General features: G+C 31.1%; 2 long non-coding RNA genes across 3 annotated transcripts in view; both read left to right on the forward strand.

The window, feature by feature from the left end:
* The first annotated feature begins 209 nt into the window (after positions 1 to 209).
* LOC111408942 lies at positions 210 to 7,930 on the forward strand. Of its 2 annotated transcripts, none has more exons than XR_002705386.1 (3): positions 210 to 389; positions 4,145 to 4,193; positions 7,449 to 7,930. It is a non-coding gene; the product is annotated as an uncharacterized LOC111408942 (long non-coding RNA). The 2 variants fall into 2 exon arrangements; XR_002705385.1 differs by having other exon boundaries at positions 211 to 389; positions 7,409 to 7,930.
* A 9,616-nt stretch (positions 7,931 to 17,546) lies between these two features.
* The window catches only part of LOC111409625, a 3,224-nt gene continuing 2,199 nt past the window's right edge, over positions 17,547 to 18,571 (forward strand). The window contains exon 1 of the long non-coding RNA XR_002705502.1: positions 17,547 to 17,631. This is a non-coding gene — a long non-coding RNA (uncharacterized LOC111409625). The remainder of the gene's footprint in view (positions 17,632 to 18,571) is intronic.

The raw sequence follows: 18,571 nt of genomic DNA on the forward strand, positions 1-18,571 counted from the left end.
CCACAAATCAAAGGTAGTTTTATTTAATTTAAGTTTTACTTATGTTGGAAGTTTGATACTTATCTCCCATCCTATCCTACTACCTTAAAAGACTCTATCATAAAATACTATTCATAGTTGAGTTCCTTGTTTTCACATTTAAGTGGGCCGCACTGTTCATTATCCAGTTTACTACTATTCATGAAATATCTATAGTATAAAGACTACTTTTTCTCTCTCTCACTCCATACGGTTGCTGAGTTAACTCTTCTCATTTGAAATTAACTCATTTCTCTCTCTCCAAAACCAAACGAAGCCCTAATAGAAGAAGAAAACTCTGCCGGACGGTGCCGCTCATATGCACACAAGGATTGCAAAATAACGGGCGACGGCTGAAAATTATTTTTCTGGTGAGTGCTGAAACCCTCAAACAAGGGACGGAAACTCTTTTTACTGTTCAATAATCAATACAAGCCCATGGAATAGTTTGGATCTCCTTCTTTCTCGGCTAATTGAAAGTAATTTGTAGAGTATGAAACTATGAATGACAATTGCCAGATATAATTATGAAATTGTTAGTTTCTGTTTTTCATCTTCAAACTTGGCCTAAATTTCCCCTTTTTGCTCAATTTAAACCAAAAAAAAAAAAAAAAAAAAACGCTACTACTAAACCCTAAATGGAAGTGAAGAAAGAAATCAAGAAATAGGGGTGATTTGATTCAAGGTGTTTCAAGTTCAAATTGTTAATTAGTGCGGGAACTAAAGAGTCATAAAATAATTTGTTGCTTTTTAATCAAAGGATATCAATCAGGTAACATATATAGACTGCAAAAGATGCAAATCAGTGTCTTTCTTTGTGTGCTCATGTCCGCATGTGACAGAGAGAGAGTACCTGTAATCTGATGGATTTTACTTTACTTTATTGTTGATTTGATTTCATAGGTATTTTTTCCCCATTATTTTTCTTTGTTTCCTTTTTAGTTTTTTGGTAAGGGATAATTTGATATTTAGGTTGATGTGAAATGGGTTTTGATTGTTTTTGTTATTTAAGTAGCGTTTTTACGATTATTTAATTCAAAATGAATCTTCATATTTATTGGAAAGTATGGGGATGAACGAAATCTTGATTTACTTGTTAATTTACTCTCTTATTTGGATAAATTGGTTTCGTTTGTTCATATTTTGTCTCCTCGTATTTTTAAAGTTAAAAAAAAAAAAAAAAAAGGTAACATCGCTGCATTCTTTTATGTGTTTAAGATAGGAGGTATAATTTTTTGGGAAAAAGCTACATCTATTAATTTGATGGAAATCCAACAAAAGAGTTCAAATTTATTTTACTATTATGTGGAATTAGATATGTTTAAAAAATATGGCCTTTACTATAATTATTTAGAATCCCTGGTATTAGAAGCTTTCCAAACCTTTTAAAATTGATGTTTACCTTCTGGACAGGGTCTATAGTCTAGATGTTTATCATGTTATTATCTCCCTATACCTTAAAAGACACTTACCAATAGTTACTGTTCTTAGTTGAGTTCCACATTTTCACACTTAACTTTTTGGAACTGGTTTGCCAATTTCGATGGGATGGTAGTTATTGTTGATGAGCCCAAAAGTTTTTTGTATCAGTCATTCGATTTTTCAAACTTGAAACTCATTTCACAGGAATTTTTTCTTCATCAACTTGCATATTTTTGCATCCATATGCTCCCAGATTATTATACATATGTTTTCATTCATGTTTAGAAAATCTTAAGCCGTTTGGATGACTCAAAGATTAAATATTCATTCTATGAATTATAATTATTTAACAATTAATTGATTTATCTCAGTTTAATTCATGCATGACTCTTTACTTAGGAAATGAAAAGTTGGGTTTAAGAAATATTTTTTAATGTAGAGGTTTCTTCCCATGATTTTTTTATTTAAAGAAAATTCCTAATTTTTGGCAGAGTTTTAGTTTAGTTCTCAATTTATTTGATTGAGATGAAGAAATTAAGTGAAATTCTAAAGGGGAAATGAAATGTTGGGATTTAAGAAGGTTTGGTGTTTTGATGGGATTGATGAAATTAATCGGAGTTCTGAGACAATGGGTGGTGGAAAATGGAGTGTGATTTCCCTATACCTTAAAAGACACTTACCAATAGTTACTGTTCATAGTTGAGTTCACGTTTTCACTCTTAACTTTTTGAAACTGGTTCGGCAATTTCGATGGGCTGGTAGTTACTGTTGATGAGCCCAAAAGTTTTTTGTATCAGTCATTCAATTTTTCAAACTTGAAACTCATTTAACACAAATTTTTTCTTCATCATCTTGCATGTTTTTGCATCCATATGCTCCCAGATTATTATACATATGTTTTCATTCATGTTTAGAAAATCTTATGCCGTTTGGATGACTCAAAAATTAAATATTCATTCTATGAATTATATCTATTTAACAATTAATTGATTTATCTAAGTTTAATTCATGCATGATTCTTTACATAGGAAATGAAAAATTGGGTTTAGGAAATATTTTCTAATGTAGAGGTTTCTTCTCATGATTTTTTTTTGATTTAAAGAAATTCCTTATTTTAGGCAGAGTTTTATTTTAGTTCTCAATTTATTTGATTGAGATGAAGAAAGTAAGTGAAATTCTGAAGGGGAAATGAAATGTTGGGATTTAAGAAAGTTAGGTGTTTTGATGGGATTGATGAAAATTATCAAAGTTTTGAGACAATGGGTGGTGGAAAAGAGAGTGTGATATTAAAAATAGAGAAGTAGGTGTTGGAGCAATGAATCAAAATGATTTCTTTGTTGGGAATGAAGTTTCTCATAGTTTTGTAGTGGATTCATGTCTTCTTCACGTGAATGATCAGAACAAATGGGACTTTGATTTTAATGACGGGAAAGAAGAATGTAGGTTGGATTTTGATAATAATGTGCCCAGTGTGCCGAACTTTGACATGAAAGATGGTGGAATGGAAATAATCTATCAAGGATAAACACAACAACCGTGAACATTGAGAGGAGAGTGGAAATTATTGACATTACGTCAATGAGAGGAAATGATGTGGAAATAATGGCTTATAAAAAAGATGATATAGGAAAGGGTAAGCAAATTGAGGTTGAGATGTTACGTGATAATACAGAAAGTTTGAACGTTGCTGTGGCATACTCTTCTCATTATGTAGGATTAGGTGTATCTGTTCAATATGCGTGCTAGATGCATTTTGAAAGTACTTGAGGTTGTTTTGTAGTATGATTTTGGAGTAAATGTATACACATTTTCTGTTTGCTATATAGATGTTGAGACAACATTATTTTTTATAGCCTAATTATGGTAAATCCAAATAAACTAGAATGCACTATATTACACCATCTGGAATCATAAAAGTAAATACTTAACCCCTTGTACCATGGAAATGTAATGCTTAAAAATAGTTCAATTAGCATGCTATAGACCAATTGAATTTCGCACATGAATTCCATGTATGTGGAATATTTCCTACTTTCGTATGATAATTATTGAGAGGGGGTGGTATTGTCTGGTTATTTTGAAGTATGAGTGCTAACACGTAATGCCTTCTTTTTCAAGAGATGCAGAGACTATAACTTGCATGTGTGGTTAAGTCAAGTGGGGTCTGGTGCTGGTTGTGATTATTTATTTGCATCCAAACTAATGGTAGGATGGCAAAAAAAACACACTCGATAAAATTTAAAAAGTTAGGTTGAAGAAAATGAAAGCTAGGGGATAGGGATCATTTCTGTTAAGTTTCTTTCTATTTCCTGTGACTAGCCCTTAATTTGTATATAGTGCCTTAACATTATTATTTTATACACAAAAACAAAAGAGGATTTATCCATAATGACTCTTTTAAATATTCATATAATTAAAATTCAACGAAAACGAGAAAATACCGAATTACAATTGCTTTTTCTTGTATGGATATATCATCAAAGTTACTTCGCTAATTTTTGTGGCAGTGACTTTTTATAACAAAAAATTGCCTTTGAAGGATAAATGGTATTTTTTTTCCTTTGTCTTTGATGTTAGCAATCTGAATTTTTACATTAAATTTATACAGATTTCAGTAAATAATTTAGTGGAAAATATGTGTTAAGACAAAAATTGAGTTTAAAAAATTAAGATAAACACTAACTCTTACATTCTTGTAATGTAGGGCAATTGTGTAATCTTTTGGTAAAGGCACTTCCTTCTACGTGATTCAGGTACAAGTTCTTCAAAAATATTCATTTGATACTAATTTTGTTATTCTTTCATGGTGATTTGTAAAAGACCTTTGTATATTTTTCCTTTAAAACTTCATGTTGATTTCTCGACTATTCTATGTATTTCAATTTTTAAATTTATATTGTGAACAGGTTCACATTCATAATTGCATTTTTATTAAGAAATTCAATGTATATGTGATTATTTTGCTAGGTTTTTGCTTTTCTGGGATTTCTTGTACTTTTGTTGGCGTTTTCAAACTAATGATTTTGGTTTTTTTTGGCCCCCAAAATAGCTATGTATCCATATCTTAACGACGACCTGTAATATAGCACCAAAACCTCATAAAAATTTTACTTGCTAGCTAGCCAACGTACCTACATCTTCTCTTTATATTTTGGCTTACTAACTTAAATTAAATTTTGACCTGTCACTTTAGGCTTCTTTCAAAAAAAAATGTGTTGAAATTCTTCAAATTTTTGTGGGTTTGTTTTAGAAGGTGCTAATTTTGTAGATCAAAAGGAGAAAAAAAAACCCCGAGACTTTAGTTCTTGCAAGATATTAGACTTCATTTATAAAGTTAGCCCCTTTGTAGTTTGCCTTTTCCTTGGACTCTGCATCTTATTAAGTAGGCTTGGAAGTGCCTCATTTGACTTTTCAACAAATAATATCAATGCGAGCCTGTTTAGACAATTTGATTGGAACCACTCTCTAATACTTTGTTGATGACTTTTGTAGCTCCTACTATGATTGCATGTTTAAGGTTGTTGTATTTAGCTTGCTTGTTATGATGTTCAATATTTTCCTGTAACACCTTGAAACTTTTGTCATGTGGGCAATATTCTTTCATTCTTGGAGTTAAATTTATATTTTCTGGAAGTTCAGTAGTTGGAACAATGTTGGTTTGATTTTAAATTTTTACGAAAGTTTCATTTGAGCTGATTAATTTGATCACGAAAGTGCTATTTATGTTCAAGTTATAGTATTCTAATATCGTCCATCCACAAAACTAACAGCTTCTCCTACATGGAAAATGATATACATGAATTATCTGTCGTAACTTGGTTCTTAGAGTTGTCCAATGTTCAATGGTGGTTATTATGATTCTTTTTCTGTTTATTAAACATGCACAAAGAGAGTGAGGTAGTAGTTATTATTGAAAGTTGATTTAGGGCCCGTTTGGCATTGCTCTTGAAAAGTCAAAATGAACTTTTGAAACTCAAAAGCTGCTTTTGGACTTATTTGACTAATGTTATGAATCCTTCGTCGGGGAAGAATTTATAAACGGTTTAATTTATAAATTGATAGAAATAAGTGATAGATAGCTAAATAATACATGTGAATCCTTTGAAATGTGTTGTTGAAAATGAAATTTTATCATTTATAAATCATTTTAAGGCGAATGGAGGCTAACCAACCAATTTTCCATTTATGCAGAATGAACTTGTATAATTCGGGCTCATTTATTAGATTGTTTTGGTACCATCTACTATGCTCTTGTAGTGGGGGTTAAAATTAAATTTTTAGTAAAAATTTTATAATAGTTGATTAAATGCGTGGTTAAAAAGTTGTGGGTTCTATGAAATATGTGGTTAAAATTAATTGTTGATTTTGATTTATATTAAAAATTAGATTTTAGTCCCTATCAAACAAGTTTTTATAAATCATATTGAGTGACTTTGAGTGAAATTTTCCCACAATTGTTTATCAGACATCTAGATCATTTTTAGGCTGTACAAAGCAATCAGTGCTCCACTTTCTTATCTAAATGTAGAGCTTGTTCCATCTTTCTTATTTGATCTTCAATTCTCAAAATTCATATGGAAGTTAATAGATAGTGAACATGTTCATTTGTGTTGAAAAGTTACTTTATTTTTCAGCAAGTATTTGTTAGTAAAAGATTCATATAATCAAGTTTAACTTATTTTTAAGTATAAATATACTTATAATGGCAAACCAATTCCAAATAAGAAACATTTTCTATCTTCTGAAGTTTTAAAATTATATTAGTATATTATTAATTGTTTAGCGCATTTCTGAGGGTTGCAAAAGATCTTAATGCTATTGTGATTGCACCCAGAGAGAGAGTAGGTTTGGCCTATACTGGTTCTTCATGTTTTAATTAATTCTGTCATTACATGTTTTACCTCAACTTTGATGCTTGAATTAAAGTGTTTAAGTGCTATCTTCTTTTATAAATGAGTAACAACATGAAATTAGTTTCACTTCCTACCTTAATATGCATAATCTTTATGATGCCTCGGGGCTCAAGCTCTGCAATGTTGCTAAAACTTAGTTAAGCGTTTTAAGTATAAAACACAAAGGAAAATTATTTAGGATTATCAAAAATAAATGACTAATGCCATTAATAACAATAAACTAATTTTATTTTTAAAAAAAAGTCGCGTATTCAATAACTTCTAACATAAAAGAAAAAGTGCTTCGATGATAATTACTTAAATCCATTAGCCAAAAAAATAAATGAATAAATAAAAAAAATCCCATAAATTAGTCTTCATACTTGATCTGATTTGGGATCATTCCAACACTAGCCGACAATAGAGCTTCCAGACTAACTTTGATGCTTGTAACGTCATTCCTTCCTTCCTTCCACTTATCAATTATTTCCTTTAGAGTCACATCAGCAATCAAATTTGGAATCTTTATGTTCAATCCTCTTGTTGGACGGACAGTTTCCTTATTATTCTCAAACTTAACCAACCATTCAAGAATTGCTATCCTCTTATACGTCATCCCACTTTCTATTGTTACTGGATCATTCGTAATCTTTTACATCAACAGACAGAAGAATATATCATATAAGAGCTCCATGTATTCAGCAATCTGTGGCAAACTAATAAAGGGACCAACATTCCAACTTTCGTAGTCATTTTTGCCTCCACTCTTTCTGGTTTCTAAATTACCCGATAATTTTGGATTCACTAAATATACTTCAACATTAGTGGAATACAAATCTATATCCATTTGTTCATAATTAAACATGTCTTAAATTGTTTTTATGTAAACAATTTAATCTATTATAAAGCACATTATTTATATACATATCGTATAATAAATGTTTCAACATCTTTTCTCTCTTAAACCTTATGATTATTTTTTTTCATTATTTTTAGTTCCAGTTGCTGACTTCTTCTTTGAAGTATTAAATCATTTATTGTTTTGATGGATCCTTCGACAATGTCTATTGATGAAGAATTTGCTGTTCTTAAATGTGATACCATTCTTCCAAGCAGAAGTGAGGCATACAATGCATTCATTCGCCCATACAATGCATTCATTCGCCAACAACGAAATCAAAGACAGAGGGATTGGAGAAATCGAGTCAAAGCTGGACGAATTGATTCTCGAAAAAGGGTAACTGACACAGTATTATCTGAAAATACTAATTTTAGTTCTGCCCATGTAAATAAAGCAGTAATATGCCATGATTTCGAGGCTTCTACTTCAAACCAAGAAACAACTGATGTTTCTAAATGTGTAAAACTTGTGAACATACCAAATACTGCATATGTATAACTGATATGTACTTATTGTAAATATGGCGGTGCACGAAAATTTCATAGAAAAAGTAAAGGTTTTTGTTGCTCAGATGGAAAAGTTAAACTTTGTATGTCCGATTCACCAACTGAACTCTATACTTTGTTTACTTCTAAAGAGTCCAGGTGTATGGAATTTAAGAAAATTTTGAGAGGATATAATAACCACTTTGCATTCACTTCTTTTGGTGTAAAGTATGACAAAGAACTTTTTAAAGCATACAGAGGTGCTTTGTATTTACATATTTAGGATTCAAGGACAAGTATATCATTATGTAAATCAACTTGTATTAGAGAATGATATGCCTTGTTATATGCAGTTATATTTTTACGATACGGATAATGAACTAGAAAATTGTATGAAAATTCAGAAATTTTTGTTGAATCTACTTTGATTACTTTAATTGAAATCCTGAAAGTAAATCCTTGCAGTAGATTCTTTAGGTATTTAAGTAATATGGATAATTTGCATGATCATTGTATACACATTAGATGTCATTTTGGACTTGATTAAAGAGTTTTCAATACTCCTACATCCTCTCAAATGGCTGCTAAATGGGTTGCGAATGATGAAAATGTAGATGTTCGCATTCGTGATATTACTATAAATGGTCATTCTGGCGATTCACATAGCGTTCATTATTACTACGGTTGTTATGATCCTTTGCAATACCCTTTACTTTTCCCATTTGGAGAATCTGGTTGGCATGAAGGCATTGAAAAAATTCAAACAAAAAACTGTCAATCTCAAAATCTGCCTGGATTTGTTAGTCTACCTAGCACGACTAATTCTGCAACTGGAATGATTGAAAAAGAGGCTGCAGGTTTGCAAATATATCTTTTATTATCTTTTATAATTTCTAGGGCTGGACATGGTCCGGTTCGGTTTGGTTCTCGTTAGAACCGAACCGAACCGAAATTTTCGGGTATTTAGTAAGTGGAACCGTCGGGTCCAAATTTAATTATGGAACCGTTCGGATTCGGTTCCATTCGATTCGGTTCGGTCCGGTTCGGTTCAGTCCGGTTCCGTATTATAATTAAATTTTTTAATATATACAAAATTACGTTAATTTAATTAATGATATATTTAATATTAGCTTTTACAAAATAACGTAGTTCAATCTTATGTGTTTCACGTCTCTCTTTGCTTAACTCTTCATAAATTTGATTATTAAAATCACAGAAAGAGAAAGATAGCGAGCTCAAAATAATTAAGAGAGATGTTGTAGAGCTTTAATTCGATTTTCTCTGGTAGAAATGACACTACAGTAGAATAACAGATTTCGATAAAATTGAGGTCAATTTGATTAAGTCGATTTTGAACTGAATATTAGAAATAGGAAAGTCATATTTTGTGGTTTGAACTAAATTAACTAGTTAACAAATTTATTTAGAAAAAAATAAAATAATTTTACTTATTTAAAATAAATTAATTAAAAAAATTACGGAGATTCGGTTTTTCGGGCCTTGACCTAGAACCGAGAACCGAACCATACTCGTCGGTTCTTGATTCAAATACCCGTTCGGGTATTTAACTCGAGAAGAACCGTCAGGTTCGGTTCGGTCGGTTCGGTTAGGGAGTTTTGTCCAGCCCTAATAATTTCTGCAAGCTGCATCTTCTAAATTAATATTGAAATTCGTTTTTCTTTTACATGCAGTGCTAAATGGAACAAGAAAATGATCTCAAGTCTCTTGCCGAGAATATTATGCATATAAGTTACAAATTAAGCCCTCAACTAAGTCCATATTGCTTCATGCTATTACACTTTTTCAGCAATATGTTGTAGATATGTATGTTAAAATTAAAACTTCGAGGTTAGACTATTTTCGCAATAATCAAAAATAAATTCGTGCTGAAGTTTATCAAGTTATTGTAGATAGTGTTGAAAATGGGGAAACAATGGGATATAAAATAGGAAGGAAATTCATTTGACCTCAATTCTTTACATGTGGTCCTCGAGATATTTTAAAGAGATATATGGATGCAATTACTATTGTTTAGTGTTATGGAAAACTAGATATATTTTTGAATATAACACGTAATCCAAATTGGTAGGAAATTAAGCAAGAACTAAAGCACAATGATGAAGTTCAAAATCGACCAGATTTGATAGCACGTATATTTAAAGCAAAATTAGAAGAGTTAAAAAATGATTTATACAAGGAAAATGTTTTCGGCCCTATTGTTGCTCAGATATACATGATTGAATTTCAAAAAAGAGGATTCCTTATGCGCATCTTCTTTTGATTTTTAGTTTTGGCCATAAAATTTGTTGTGTTCAAGATGTTGATAGGATTCTGCGAAATTCCTAATAGAAACAAATATCCACATCTTTATTTTGTTATTGTAAAATACAATATGCATGGCCCTTGTGGAGATCTTAATCTAAAAAATGTATGCATGGAAACAAATACTGGTTGTAAGAATAAATACCCTCAAGATTATTGTAATAGAACTATATTTGGAGATAACTCGTATCCATTGTATAGACGACGTGATACTTGTATTTGTATTAAAGTTAGAGGTCATATGTTAGACAATCGGTGGGTTGTACCATATAATCCTTATTTGAGTGTAAAATTTGACGGTCATATTAACGTTGAAGAGTATGCTCTTCTATTAAAACTGCTAAATATTTGTATAAATATGTATATAAATGACATGATCGTATTAACTTTTCCATTGACAACAATGAAACAAATAAAGAAATTGATGAAATTTCTACTTACCAATGTGCGAGATGGATCTCTCCACCTGAAGCTATGTGGAAAATTTTTTCCTTCAATTTGTCTACAATTTTTTCAATTGTTTATTCTTTACAACTTCATATTGAAGATCATCAGTGTGTAGCATATGATGATCAAGATGATTTGACTACTGTTATTAACAATGAAAATATAAGAAGAACAATGTTGACTGAATTTTTCCTACTCAATGAAGCAAACGAGTTTGCTAGAACACTTTTGTATAGAGATATTCCAACACATTTTGTTTGAAATACAAGTGGAAAGATTTGGACTCCTAGAAAGAAACAAATTGTTATAGGATGGATTGTCACAGCGAACCCATATGAAGGAGAACGTCATTTCCTTCGTGTACTTCTTAATCATATTAGAGGACTAATATCATTTGATGATTTACGAACTTTCAATGGGGTTATTGTTGCTACATATCAAGAAGAAGCACTATTATATGGTTTGTTAAGTGGAGACAATCATTGTGAAGAATGTCTATCCGAAATTATTACTTACAAGATGTCTGTTTCTTTGAGGCGCCTCTTTGCTATGCTTCTTACTCTTTGTAACCCCAATCATCAGAAATTTCTGTGGGATAAATTTAAAGTTTATATGATTGAGGATTACTTACATCAAAATACATCTGTTGATGTTGCTAAAGTACGCGCTTTGGAGGACATTAGCTCTATTTTAGAATCGCTAGGTAAAAACATAAATGATTATGAAATTGTGTTATTCAACGTAAATATAGATGAGAATAAAAGGTTGCAAAGAATGGTTGCAGAAGAGACAACTAATTTGGATATTGAAGGGGGATTTAGTTGTGCAATGAGCTTAAATAAAGAGCAACAATTTGCATACGATACGATTATGGAAAAAGTAAAAACCCAATCAAGCGGTTCTTTCTTTATCGATGGTCCTAGTGGGACAGGTAAAACCTTTTTATACAAAGCACTTTTAGCTGCTGTAAGGTCTCAAAATTTAATTGCTTTGACAACTGCATCTTCTGGAATGGCTGTATCTCTATTACCTGAAGACCGGACAGCACATTCAAGGTTTAAAATTCCTTTAGAAACAACTTTTGAGGTTAGTTGTTCTGTCAGTAAGCAATTGGCTCTGGGAAATTTATTGAAAATGTCTAGGTTAATAATTTGGGATGAAGTACCCATGATAAATCGTTGCTGTTGAAGTTGTAGACAAAATGCTTAGGGATATTACCGATTGTAATATGCCTTTTGGTGGGAAACTAATGGTTCTAGGAGGCGATTTTCGACAAGTTTTACCAGTAGTTCCAAGAGGAAAATAGGAGGACATAATAAAAGCTACCTTAGTATTTTTAGACCTATGGCCTTCGTATTTGCATCTACCATTAGTTCAGAATATGAGAGCAAAGTTGGATCCCGTGTTTTGCGATTACTTGCTTAGAATTAGAAATGGAATGGAGCAAGAACAAACTTGTAAGAACATTAAGCTTCCCGACAACATAATCTTGCCATTTGAGGATGAAATCACATCTTTAAAAAAATTGATACACCATGTTTTCCCAATATAGAAGCATGTGGGATAATTTATAGACTATGGCAAATCGTGTAATTATTATACCTACAAATGAATGTGTTGATTATATCAACAGAATTTTGCTTGATCAAATTCCTGGTGAAATTTTCACATATTATAGTTTTAATGAAGCCATGGACAAATCAGAGCAAGGTTTACAAGAAGATTTTTTTTTTGAATACTTTGACGTCAAATGGTATTCCACCGCATGAATTGAAACTTAAGATTAATTGTCCTGTAATGTTACTACGAAATATCAATCATTCAGAAGGATTATGTAATGGAACACACCTTAATTGTTGAAAATTTGAGAAATAATTTTTGCTAAAATCACAGCTGGCGAATGTTTTGGAAAATATGTATTCTTACGGAAGATTCCTTTTATACCCCTTCAGAGTGATCGAAGTTCAATTCCCTTTAAAAGAACTCAATTTTCAATTAGACCATGCTTTGCAATGACAATAAATAAAGCATAAGGTCAAACGCTGGATTTCGTTGGTTTGTATCTTCCAAAACCTGTCTTGTGTCATGGTCAGCTTTATGTAGCATTATCAAGAGCAAAAAGAAGCACAAATATAGAAGTTCTGCTTAAACCAACAAACACAAAGGATTCACACTGCAGATGTACTAAAAATGTTGTTTACAAGGAATTATTTCGTTCGTACATCAGTAGAATCGCAAATTTTCGTCAGATATATTTTTATGTTCGATAAATAATTACAAATAGTTATAATTAAAAAATCTCCCTCCCTTCTAATTTATTAAAGAGTATTATCGCTCGCATAAACTACAATTTCAAATTTTTTCAATTTGTATAGTCTGCTTCATGTTAAATACCTTGCATACATTTTTGAAGAAAAACTTTATTTCTAGTTCAATAATTAATACACTGTGTTGCTTAAATTTTCATTCTCAAGTTATTGACTTATGCTCTAGGCATCTTTTTAAAAATGACATTTTATTTTTATATACTTCCAAATATTTCTAAATTGTTTAATTTTATTTCAAATAGCTTCATCAATTCATGCATACTTTTTTGTTGTTGGAGCCAGTGAGAAAACCTACAACCGAACCATGGACATTGTTTCGAATACAAGTTGTACCATTAATTGCCTTACTCCTTTGGCCAATGTTACGGTGTATTCTCTAATATGAAGGACCACAGTTCATTTTACTTATTAAATAGACAATATTATTTTAAAATTAGCTTTTCCTTATATGTGCTTACTATTCTTCAAGAGATTGCTTGAAATGATTTTATCTTTTTTTTCCTCTTTTTAAAGCCAGTTAGGCAAATTGCTATATTTGCTAAGGCTATTTTCCATATTTCTTCAAAAGATTGTGTTGCTATCAATTTCTATAATATTAGACTACCTCTCCTACAGAAATGATTGTATTTGATACGTTTATCTTGGACGATTTGGTACTTTTCTAGAAATTAGTTTTTTGATGATCTATGGAATCTTCCCATTTGGCATACATCACATACCATGCATCAATCAAATCCAGATTATTGATTTGAAATTCCATATTTCTTCCCTCAGTCATTGGCTAAGAAGCTCAAATTGATTTAGTATCATGCTATTAATGTGTATGTAAACATATTTTTTGTTGTTTTTGATGAAGTGCATAAGGGATTAGAGTTCATGACAAAATGTGATCATCACAAAGCAAAAGTTGGCAAAAAGGGGCAAATGATTTCATGATGACTTTGGGTTTGCTCATTTTTGGCAAAATCCATCGTTTAGGCCCTCGTTTAATCGTTTTTGCTATTTATGGTAATTTTCATTTTTGCAATCTCTTTCTATGAAATTCGGATTTAGATTTCGTTTGTTGGGGGATGATCCTGAAGATAAGTATTTTTCATCGTAGTAATTATCTCATATTTTCCATTTTTGGAAAAAAATATCTTTATTTTATTTTATTTTCCGGATTCTCCTAGGTTTTTCTTCTATTTAATCAGTTGTAAGTCCTTAGAGACAGCAGTTCTTGAATTTAATAAAATCTTCCTTGAGAATTTTCTCAATTTGTGGTTATTCATCTTCCCTATAATATTTCCGCTACGTCAGTTTTAAATTGAGGTTTCAATTTTTTTGTAGTGACGAAAGCATCAAAAATGCCCTGGGAGTATGTTTTATAGGTATTCAGATTGGTAAAATTCTAATTCACAAAGAAGGTGACAGTGATCTGCAGGTCAGCAAGAAATGACTATTTCTGTGTAATCTTGTACTTAGACTTTTCCCTTTTTTCTGATTTTATTTCTTCCTCTTGTCATTAAAATGCCTCATTTGCAGCTGATCTATGAAAAACTGGCAAACTACATCTCAAATAGACATGTATTGTCATTAGATCCTATTTTTAAGCTACCTTCAAAATAAGTTGAAAGGCTTTCCTACTCCTACCTTGTTGTCTGAGCTATTGTTAAACTGTTCTAACATTCCTGAAACTTGAAGCTCACCCAAACACGAAATATCATTTGACTCATTTTAGTAGTTTCTTACAGCATGATTTTCTATTTTGCTTGTTGGGAAAGTAAAGGCAGCAGAAATCAAAGATAGCATAAGAAAGTATAAGGGAAACTTAATAAAAAAAAAAACACTTTCTAAAAGTGCTCAGAATCTCAAGCTTAAGAAGCTTTCTTTCCAAACCATAAAATTCTAAAATAATCAAGAAAGCAAATAGCTAAAATTTCTAAGATAAGAGTTTCTGTTACCTCTTACTATAGTGCATGACCACTTACTTTTTTCCCTGTTGATTTTTTCCCATTGTTGGCAGTACTTCTATTTTTATTTGTGATCAAGGGAAAAGTAGTTTTGCAGGCATTTAACCTTTCTTTCTATTCTTTTGTGCTCTTTTCAGAAGATATTATCTTTAAAACTTTACTTAAACACTCAAATTACTGGAAGTGGCTTAATGAAACAAATTTGAATGCTAAAGTTTGGGCCAGATACTCGGATGAATCATTATACATTAATGGATTGAATCCTACTTGTGTTGTTGTGATTGTATGGTTGATTCTTGTTTTTGTTTATCTTTAATTAATTATAGAGAAATAATATTATTTGTGCAGGTCTTTCAAGGAGTGAAATACACTTTTCTATTTTAACGGAATCTTTGACGGTATTACTTTTCTTTGGCCTTGGTTCACATGGATGGATGGTAAAACTAGAATAATATGGTCACCCCATGAATTGGGGATTGAAGCAGTTGAATCTTTTGTTGTTGCAAAATGCTTCAATTGAGCAAGTTTGATCGTCAAAATAGATTGGTTTGAAAATGCACTAAAAATTAGTCTAATTGCATTTTACAATGCTTCTGGGGGGTCTCACAATAGCTTAAAAATAATTTTGTGATCAATGTCTTGCTTTGAGTGTTTAAGACGTAGTGATGAATTTTATTTTATTTATTATTATTATTATTATTATTTTTTTTATCATGTCTCTCTTTATAGTCCGACTCTATTCTTTGAAAGTCTAAATGAGTAGATTCCAATTAATTAAGAATGATATAATATATTTCAGGATATGAAGATGCTATCTTACAAACTCAACGAAGCCTTGCCTATTTACACTTTGGCTAGAATTTAATATTTAGCATAGCACTATGTGCAACTATGATCTTGTGTTCCCAGAGGATTGTAAATGGCGACATGACTGTTAGTGACTTTGTAAAACTTTTATCTTCTTATTCTTTTGGCTTAAATACTATCAAATCCAGGAAAAAAAAGGAACACTTCTACCATAAGATGATTAATGATATTGATTCTTCAACTTTTTTTCTCGCAGGTCATGGTAAATGGGCTACTTTTCCAGCTGTCTCTTCCACTTAACTTCTTTAGAAGTTTTTATCAACAAACAGTATAAAAGTTGGTCAACATGAAGTCTTTGTTCCAGTTACTAGAAGTATAATCTCATTTTTAGAATTCCCTTACATTCCAGTTTATAAGCTTTGATGTTATACGAATTCATTCTCTTCCTAGCAAGTCTTGGTTTTTAATTTGTTCTCACAAAATAGCTTTGAATCGAATACACCCTCTACAACACCCCTTTTCCCTACATAGTAGGGAACAAAATATTTGTAATTTTATAATACTAAGTACGTGTGCAATAACTAATTATGTTTTTTGAACTTTCAGAAACAAGTTTTGCTAATGCTAGAGGAACTAAAATAGAAGATTCCATGAATGAAGAGATGCCAAGTATCTAGACATCACTTTTTAGAAGAAAAATTTTGCGAGTCATTAAATGCAAAACTTTCCAAGGTCTTCACTTTGCAATAGTTTTCATACTTCATCCATTTGCACATGTGATACTACTTAAATATTTTTACATTATTGTAAATTACTTGCAGCATCTTGGGGAATCTCCTTTTCCTACTTATGAACCTATTTTTCATTGGGAAAATAAAAGATCAATGATCTTTGGGCAAAGAATTGTAGCAACTATCACATCTCAGTGTACCCGGTCTCTCTTTCTTTCTCTGAATGCATTTAATCTCTACTTGAATTTGTCTTTGTTTTCTCTATTTTTTTTTTATTCTCCATATGATCTCTCTTGATGTATTTGTTTGCTATTGTTGTGGGCTAAAGATCGCAGTGAAAATATTAACTTTGACACTTCAGGCTGAGCTTCTTTGTGAGTCTATACATTTGTATAGTCACCACTCACATGTCGATTCCAGTTTTCCTTTTCATTTAGTTTTGAACTGCACACCGTTCATAGCTGAGGGACAGAAGTTCTCTTGTAAAGCCATTTTATTTGCATAGTTTGTTTATATAATAGGTAGGAAGAGAGAAAAGCTTTTGAAAGATTTCATTTACCGCATGTTATCAATTGAGACCCAAGATGTCAGCTATTATTATCTTTCTTCTAAAATTATGGGAAATGAATTTTTGCGTTCTTTCTCAATTGCCTTGCTCAATACCCCACCCTTTTGGTACATAAAAATATTATATTATTAATAATAGAGTCGGGAAGTTGAATTGTGCTCTGCTAAGGCTTTGAATGCTCAAAATAAATCGAGACTAAATTCTGTGTTTTTTAATAATGCACATAAAAAATGATGATGTTTCTTAATAGAAATTTAACTGATGGTTTTTGTCAATTTACATCAATTATTCAAGGTAGAAGAACCCATGTGAACACATTTTTAACACAGACAGGGAAACAATTTCTTCTACTAGGGTTGTATAACAGTACCTTCATATTGTTTTTTCCAATAATTCATACTCCTGTTCTTCAATCATTTACTACCCTCTCAACTCACCTGTCTTTTATTTATCCTTGTTTTTTCTTTTTTGTTACATTTAGTTTTAGTTTTTTGTTTTTTTTTTTTTTTTGGTTAGTGAAAAGAGCTACTTTTGTTGTGTAACTGCAAATGAGTTTTGAAGGTTCGTGCTTTTTAAAGTTGAATTAGTTAGCATTTCGAGTTTATTGCATGATTTTTATGGAAATGGCGATTTGGAATTTACCTTTAGATTTTGATATTTAAATTTAAATTTTTGTTTAATTCAAATGTTAACAGGGTAAAGATAAATTAAGGAGAAGCTTCTGAAACTAGCACCACTTTGGATCCAAATTTTGTAGAGGTAATTACTTCAACTCTTCCCCTTTATATGTCAATACAGTTTTTTCCTTGTTTACAATGCTGTGTAAAAGAGAAAAGAGTTATGGTTATGCATGGTAATGATTTTTAATGTACAAGGCAGTATATGCTTGATTTTGATGTTTTAATATCTTGCAATTTTACTTGTGATGCTGATTCTGATCAATATTTTTCAATTGGCTTTCTTTGGAAGAAAATGACGTGTTCTGTACTAAGTTAACATGTCATGGTATATGTACCTTGTTTTGTTATGTAAATTGACATTTATAGGAGGTGGTAATTATAAAGTAGACTTAGAATAAATATAGCTAAATTTCATTAATACATAGGGATGGTTATTTATGTAAGATTTGAAAGTTTCTAGCATTGGCAGTGGGCTCTTGGGATTAATACACAAGTAAATTTCAACTTCTATTTAACATGTGTATTGTAACATGATTATCCTTTATAATAGTACGAGGGGATGCCTATCAAGGATCTTCCTTTAAATTTTATTACTATTACCTCTCACTTTGATCGATCCTGCAGATTAACGGCTTCTAAAAATCCAACAAAATTTGCTCTGGAAATAATAATAATAATTAGAATAAAGACTTCGCTATGTCGACTTTCAATCACAATAGGATCAATCTAATTAACTATTTCTTTCGTTTTTGTCAATGGCATCCTCTGGAATAGCATAATAGGCTTATCAACAACTCTATAAGATTTTTCATCATTTTAGTTTCTATATTCATGTTCCCCAATTACTTTTTCTATCTTTGGGCCAAAGTATTGTTAGAGAAAATGAAGTATATTTTGGCGACTTGTGGAGGGGTTAGTGTTTTGGGGAAAGGAGTGACTGCAAGCAGTATTGGTCTGACTTTTTATTACCTCCATCACGATTAGTTGATTTTTTTCTCCTTTTCTTATTCCTTTTTTTT

This window comes from Olea europaea, chromosome 14 (genome assembly GCF_002742605.1).
Source record: "Olea europaea var. sylvestris chromosome 14, O_europaea_v1, whole genome shotgun sequence".
NCBI lineage: Eukaryota > Viridiplantae > Streptophyta > Magnoliopsida > Lamiales > Oleaceae > Olea > Olea europaea.